General features: G+C 38.6%; 1 protein-coding gene across 5 annotated transcripts in view; it reads right to left on the reverse strand.

Moving 5' to 3' along the window:
• Positions 1-8,568, reverse strand: part of Alpk1 (alpha kinase 1) — a 147,216-nt gene that overhangs the window by 64,741 nt on the left and 73,907 nt on the right. The gene's annotated exons all lie outside the window — the stretch shown is intronic.

Raw genomic sequence — 8,568 nt, forward strand, 5'->3', positions numbered from 1 at the left:
ATATCCTATTTACAAACACCATTAGAACAAATCACTCTATTCATTAAGAGAATGTAACTATATATCTATCCTAACCACTTTGAATACACAGATACATTAAGAACTCTTAAGTATAATATTTATATGTATATTTTTCTTTGATTTAGACATATTGGCTTGAATTTTGAGAAGTTGATTATTAAATAAAAATACTTGTCTGTTTCTGTTTTCTCACTTAAGCCCCTTATTTCTGATGCACAGATCATAAACCTCTTTCTTGTCGAGGGGCTGTGAGGGAGCGATACCTCGCCGCAGCCCTGGGAGGGCAAACAATGGGTCTTGACCCGTGCATTTTGGGTGAAGGTGGGGCAGAGCAGAGAGGCTTCCTGTGCTGCAGACTAAGCTCTGAGAGAGAAAGAGGGCTGATGGAGTTAGAGCAGTGGGGAAAGGCACTCAAAGCAGGAAATCTGGAGGGAATGGAAGAGGGGCAGCTGGCCAAAGTAGCAACACCAGGAGATGGCTGAGGGTAGGTGAGGCTGGAAGGTAAGCAAGGGGTGCAGGTGCCAAGGAAGGAGTCTGTCCTGGCCCAAAAGTGATAGGAAACTACAGGCAGCATAAAGACTGCAGCAGATTCGCACTGGAAAGAGCATTTTGCTGGGCACGGAATGCAGAGGTAACTGCACCCAGCACTCTTAGGTACTGATGGCAGTAGCTGGGGTGAGAGCTGGACCAGAGTGACAGCATCAGCAATGAGAGAGAGAGAGAGGCAGCTTCGAGATCTGTTTAGGAAGCAAAGTGTTGGTGCTTCCAGCACTGCTGGTGTCGGGCAGATGTAAGAAGTGTAAAGAATGAGTCCCAAGTTTCTGCCTCAGCAACACTCAAAACTGAAATGATGGTGTTGCTAGGCTTAGCGACAGTGGGCATCTGGGGGCACTGCAGTAAAAGACAGAAGTAAACCCACTGATCTTATTTGTATTTCTAGCTACAAAGATAGTAAGAAAGATAAGTTATATTATCCACAGAAAGCAGCCATATGTTATCCAAGAAAACATGTCTAAAACAGGAAGAAAAAATTTTCAAGATACTTCCTGTTTAGTACTTATGACTCCTCAACATGTAGTGAAGATCCTTTTGATACCTTTTGAAAATTATAGCATTTCCTTGTTTTGCTGTAAAATTCAAGAGAGACAATAGGAAAAAAATACTGTAACATGAGAAACACTTCAGTTCAGCCATCTGTCCAGTCTTCCCCAGGTCATTGTTAGGCATAACAGGCTGGAGCCCAGGAAACTTCCCTCCAGGCAACAGAGCTGCCGGAAATTTTGATCGACTTCATTTATAAAAGAATCATTTTCAAATTCAATGTTTGCCTCTGAACTATAGCACTCTGTGAGCAGGTCATTGTTTCTAACATTGAAAAAATAAAACCAGATAAAAAAGTAACTGACAAAAGACATATCAACAAATTAAATTTTAACTGCTTTGTTTCTGTAAATGATTTAACAGGCGACAGTAGATGGCAACAAAAAGATCCATGAACAGGAAGCTAATACATATAATTGTGTGTAACAGATATCTCTTGCCCAATTTCACTTCCTGTTCTCTAGTTAACTATCTGTAAGCTCTTGAGAGTCAGTTATGAGATTCACTCTTCTTATTTTCCTTGGGTAGGTAAAAGTGACTGCCACAATTACATAGATGTTTTTGTCTCTTAAGTCTTTTGTAACCTATGCCTTTTTTCTGCTTTAATATTTCATTTTTTTCTTCATAATCCAATAGAAAGTGATTAGAGAAAGCAACTAAACAAGTAGACTGCTGGACTTTTAAGTATTTTCTGTCTTTTAAGTAGTTTGTCTTGTAAGTACTTTTGTAACCTATGCTTTATCTTTTTTCTATTTTAATATCTCATCTTTTTCCCTTAAAAATCCAATAGAAAGGGGTTAGGGAAAGCAATCAAGCAAGTAGATTGCTGTACATGGTGGCATATAACTGTAACCCCAGACCTTTGGAAGGCTAAGGCACGGGGATCACAGGATTGAACTCCACCTGGGCAATTTAGTAATTTAACAACTCTGCTTCAAAATAAAATGTGTGAAAAGGGCTCAGGATGTACCAATAGCCCCCCCCCCAAAATGCAGAGAACTCTAAAATAACACTAGCTACCCCCAGATAAAAATCATACTCTCTAAGGCACAGATGCCATGGACAGCCAAATGGTTGTGTTTACATATTCTATATTTGATTTCGACATTTTTATTCTTCAACTCCATTGTGAGCTAGAATTTAGCTGAGTAGCTCAGGGAGTGCTGACAAATCAGCCAGCATTAAAGAGAAATGAATCAGCAGACTTTTCAACGTACATTTCTTTGGACGTTTATGCTTAGGTGTTTTCACTGGACAGTAAGTATCTCTGTTAGGTGGTAGATCAGAGAAAACAAAAGACACAAAAGGGATTTCATGGCCTAATGGCTGCTGCCTCTATAACCCACTAGCCAGCTAGTGAGAATTCCTGTGGTAGAAGATACAGAGAAGCATATAGAAGAATGGGACATGTTCTGTGTTGTCAGGGAGTCTATAAGGGTGTGTTAGTTTGCCATCACTATAACAAAATAATCTTTTTTTTCCCCTAACCCTAGCCCTCTAACCCTAACCCTAACCATAATAACAAAATAATCTGACATAATGAATTTACAAACTTTATTAACTTATAAAGAATGGCTAGCCAGATAGCTCAGCGGACTAAACTGCCTGCGTAAGCAGGTGCAGCAACCAGGGCTTCAATCCCTGGTGTGCCATGCTGGCTCTGGCCTCCTCCCCCCGGGGGAGGGGGCACGCTGAGATGGGGAATGAGACTGGGCACGGCACACACCTGTAATCCCAGCACATGGGAGGCTGAAAACAGGAGGATCACTACGAGTCTGATCTGTGTAGTGAGACCCTGTACAAAAATATGAGGGAGGGAGGGAGGGAGGGACGGAGAGAGAGAGAGAGAGAGAGAGAGAGAGAGAGAGAGAGAGAGAGAGAGAGAAAAGGAGAAAAGGTTTCTTTTGACTCAGTCTTGGAAGTTGTGGTCTATAGTAAGTTGGTTCCTTTACTTTGGGCCTGTGATGAGACTGCATACTGCGGAGGAGTGTGGCAGAACAAAACTGCCCCCCTTATCACTAGGAAAGAAACAGGAAATCCTTGGGAGTTGGACAGTCCCTTTTGAGAGCACACCCTCAGATGACCTTTCTTCATACTCCAAACTGAGACAAAGGAGGCTTTTGGGGACATACAATATCCAAACTATAGCAGAGGGATAAAAATTTACATGCTGGACATTACATGATTCTATGCCAAAAGCTCAATGATTTGTGTTAATTAATGGTTGATTAGATTCATACAGCACACACAGAGCTAATTTCACTCTTGTGTAGATTAATAATGATTCTAAAACTACTTCTTCATCTATGTTCAAAATCTATTACTGGGGCCAGGGAGATGGCTCAGTGGAATAAGCGCTTCCCTGGCAAGTGCAAGGGCCTGAGTTCAATCCCCGGTTCTGCAAAACAAAACAAAACGAAACAAAACAAAATCTATTATTAAGTTGTTCTCATGAGAAAATGTACTCTGATCTCCAGTGTAAAACAAAGACAGAATTTCTTTCATGGGGCTCCAGCAGCAAGAGTCCAAATTTCCCTTCATTTGCACTCTCTCCTAAATACTAAACATGCACACACGTGCACACAGAAACACACGCACACACTCACCAAGCTGCCTCTGGCACTGATTGCTGAAGTGTTTTGGAAAATCAGAAGGGAACTCTGATGGGACTGTAGGCAAGAGTGGTGTTCAGAAGCTTTAGAGTTATGGTCACTTAAAAAAAATAATTTAAAAACTGCATAAGAAAGCACTCTGTAGGCTGAGGTACAAGGATGTTGATTTGGGGGCCAGTCTGCAATGCATAACAAGACACTGTCTTTAAAAAAATAGAAGAGAAAAGTTATAAGTTATTGAAGATCTGAAGAACAGGCTTCTATCTTTAGTGGTATGGAAGACTATCTGACTAATGGTCTCACTGAAAACAACTACAGTGCTGAAAAATATTTTTAAACCTCTTAAATATATCAAGGAAATGGCAAGATGGGAAGAAAATCTCAGAGGATGAAGTCCAAGTGGAAGCTGACGTCTATCTATACCTTTACCCATGACACAGAGGCTCACCTGTGCTTTCAGTGTTTTCTAAACTCCACGAGCTTAAATGTTGGTTTTCTCCATTGTAGAGAGCAGGAGGTAGGATGTAGCACCAAAAGCCCAATGACATCAAGGACATCAACCAGGAGGGGACTTTCCCCCACCCTCTGACCTTAGTTGTAAAGCTGAGGTCCCACAGGGTTGCACCTTCAGTGGAAGCAGGAGCAAGACAAGCGCGGCCCTGTCCCCGCCCCTCCCAGGAGGCGACCTGTGGCAAAGCATGCTGCTTGGGGAAGGGAGCAGTCATTTTTTATCTTGAGAGTATGAAGCCATGGGGTCCATAAAAGCCTTTATTGATGAGCATTAATTAAAAATACATTACCTAAGAAAGTGACCCTAGAGTAGTAATATTCTCAGACAACTGATAGAATTAAGCATTATGTTTTCTGAAGGAATCTGACTTCAATTCAAACTTCAAACATTTTCCAAAAAAACCCAGGAAATATGAGTGCTTGGTTAAATCTTACAAAATATATACCCTAAAAAATTGATTAAGAAGAAAAGAATAGAATCAGACCCATAAGACTTTAGATCATGGAATTAGCAGAGATCTATCCTATTTTGTATAGGCTACACATAGATCGGGTTCATGAGTTTAAAGAGCCACGTGTTGAAAACATGAAGAATGACAGACCATCCAGGAATAATAGTAACTGGTTAACTGGAGGAGAGAGATTAACTTAAATTATGATAAGATTTTTATGACAGTACTTTAAAATTGACATTACAACATCTAACTCTGACTAGTAGAAGGAAAAACTGAAAGAAAATGCTTCCAAGAGCGTGGTATAACAACGAAGACATAAACAAGGAAGGGTAAAGGTGAAGGACAGAAAAAGACGCTAGATATAGCTTTGAAGGCATCAGTATTTTCTTCTTTTTATAATTTTCTTTTATTTTGAAGAATAAAAACAAGAGCAAGAAAAACAAAAGCAAAGACAGGAACAGGGGAACATATAACAGCACATACATTATAGATTTTCCAGACTGGAAAAGCTAACAGTGATTGACATATTATCTATTTTTTTTTTTTCGTGGAACCAGGGATTGAACTCAGGCCCTTGCACTTGCCAGGGAAGCGCTTATTCCACTGAGCCATCTCCCTTGCTGCCCCCCATATTATCTATTTTAATCGTCAAATGTGTTGCTAAGATTAACAGATATAGTTATGCGAGATAGGAGATACGATTGAATATTACCACATGCTTTCAAGAAATCTTAAAGTTTTGTTTTCTCTCATTTTCTTTTATTACCTTTTAAAACAATTTACTTTAAAGAGAGTATAGTAATAATTGATATGACATTAGAAACGGTACACATTTAGAAGACCAAAATGACAGGCATTTCAATCATGGCTTTAGAATTACACATGGCTGTCCTCAGTGTAGTTGCTTAGTTCATATGTATCAGCCTAGAGAGTTAGTTGTGGTGAGATTTCTACCCATTAACTGCTATTTTCAAAGACCTGATGGAAATTCTTAGGACAATTGCCTTATCCATCTTATATATATACATGTGCGGTTCTGCCCCTACCTTATTATAACCTAACTTTTCTCCTTTCTCTCTCTTTGTTGTTCAATCTTTAAGTTTTGTTTCTTTCCATTTAATAGTATTTTCAATAAACATAAACGAACCACTGCTAAGTGCCACAAGTAAAAGATGGAGATGCACTGCATTAAAAAACAGCTACACAGATTTTGCCAAAGCATGAGAACACAGAAAAGATAATATCTGTGAAAGAAAGAATATAGAAAAATGTAGAATGATAGGAAAAGACACATTCAAAAAATAAAAGAGAGCCATTGTAAACTGTGAGGCATGGTGACATATACCAGCAATCCAGCTATGAGGGGCTAAGAGAGGAGGATTCCAAGCCCAAGGCTCAAATGGGCAAATTCGGGGAGTCCTGTGAAGAAAATAAAGAAGAAAAAGGAGCTGGAGATGTAGTTCCCTGAGTTCAACCCTCTATGCCTTAAAAACAAGAAGGATGAAGAGGAGAATGAAAACGGAGGAGGGGAGGAGACTTATAACTATGTTGATATTAGACAAAGTAGGCTTTAAGGCAAGAAGTATCACTAGACAAGATCCTCTGGTACAGTTCACGAGGAGGGCACAAGCCTGACCGGGTGCACAGCTAGTAGTGCAGCTCCATTATATATGGAGCGAAAATGAAAAGAGCTGGGGGTGAGGGCCACACCTCCGAGACTGAGCACTTGTCCAATGTACACAAAATAAAAGACAGACAAAAACCCTAAACGGATCAGAAACAACCCACAAGAACAAGCAGCGGTGCCCGCCCGCTGTGCCACTTCTCTGGCTCCTCTGCAGGCTGAAGTAGAAGGAGCTGATGAACCGCTGGGCGTGGGGCCAGCCTGGGCAACACAGAGAAAGAAAGCCTGAAGAAAAAGGGTGAACTTTTAGTTATAGTGCAAGACAGTGGCACATTCTCTTGAAATTAATATACAAAGTGGGCACAAAATTCAGTAATGTCCAGATTGCTCAAAAAAGGAGAAAATTTGATCTAATTCAGATTTATTAAAAAACATTCCGAATAGCTGAAGAATATACATGATTTTCAAGTGTACCGGGAATATTTAGAGTTTAATACCTTCTGTTCTAGAAAGACAAATGTCAGCAAATTTCAGAGGATTAATGTTAAACAGAGGGGACTGCAGGACTAAAAGAAATGAAGTTGGCAATAAATAGCCAAAAGTGACTGGAATAAAATCTTATATATGTGCACAGTTAGAAACAATCTTCTCAATAATGTGGGTCCAGAGAAGTCATTGGAAAATGCTACAATGAAGTGATAAATACTGCTAACCAAAATGTGTGGAATTCAGTCAAACAGAAGTAAAGGATGATGTGACATTAAGTTAAACTCACATAACAAGAGTAAGAAAATGTGTAGAAAAATAAGCTAAAAGAAAACAGATGAAGATGAATAAAGAACAAAAATTGATGAAATAAAAGAACAAACACTTAATAAGAAGCTCAAATACTGACTTTTAAAAGAGCAAAAGGAATAACTGCTGGAAAGCCTGGCTGAGAGACAGAGGACAAATAAATAGAAATAAGTATAAAAATTTGACAAAAGAACTTCCAATAAAATATTGGAAGAACTGTATATCAATAAATTTGAAAACTTAAAGAGGAACTCATATAAAATACAACTTAAAAGGGATCAAAAAGAAATCTAAAATTGCACTGTTCTATAATGTTAAACAAATTCAAACTGTACTTTAAACATTTTTTTTTATAAAGAAGACAACAAATTTTTAGCAGTCATTCAACAAAACAAAAATAAATCTTTGGCAAATGTTAAGGAGTAAGTCTTTGGAAATGCAATTTAACAAAAATGTACAACAATGGTGTAAAATATGTAAGGTATAATAAAAGTCACATGTATATGAAGTCCTTAAGAACAATTTTTATTTTTATTTATTTATTTTGTATCTTAGGGACAGGTATACAGGGTGTTCTGGGTCTCACTACTAGATCAGACTCATAGTGATCTGCCTGTTTACAGCCTCCCAAGAGCTGGGATTACAGGTGTGTGCCACCATGCCCAGTCTCATAATATTAAGATAAAAAATTTCCCTAAAGTAATCCATAACTTATTTATGTATTTATGTATTTGGTACAGAATTTCACTACCCAACTTGGACTCCTAGGGATCCTCCTGTTTTTAGCCTCCCCACTTCTGGGATTACAGGAATGTGCCCCCATGACGGGTCTTGCTGGCCTGCTCAGTGCACCTGGGGATGGGGCCAGGGCAGCATGTGGTGCTGGGGATCCAATCCTGATCCCTGTGCTTGCCTAAGCAGGTACTTAGTCCGCTGAGCTATCTTGCTGGCTTAATAATCCATATCTTCAATACAAGTCTAATCAAAATTTCAGCTGTTCTGTGTCTATCTGTCTTTGTGTGTAACATGATTCTAAATGCTGATGCTGATTCTAAATCCTATATGGAAAAATGAAAATCAAAAGTATTTAAAACACTAGAGGAAAAGTATCAAGGAAGAAAAAGAAAGTTTTATGCCAAACAACAATAATTAATATACAGTTTTATTAAATTATATAAAAGCTATTGATGCTGAGACAAATCAACCTCATAAATATGAGAGGGAGCCCCAGAAGAGACCTATATATGGACAGTTGATTTATTTTTTTTCCCATAATTTTATTAATAACCAAATAGCAACGAGACAGTTTCAAATCAAATTGGTAGGACAGTTTCAATAATTAACACATTGCATATAATCTTCCTAGTGGTTAATTGCTATACAAGATATGAACATGATATCCTATTTACAAACATCATTAGAACAAATCCCTCTATTCATTAAGAGAATG

This window comes from Octodon degus, unplaced genomic scaffold (assembly GCF_000260255.1).
Source record: "Octodon degus isolate 3935 unplaced genomic scaffold, OctDeg1.0 scaffold00016, whole genome shotgun sequence".
Classification (NCBI taxonomy): domain Eukaryota; kingdom Metazoa; phylum Chordata; class Mammalia; order Rodentia; family Octodontidae; genus Octodon; species Octodon degus.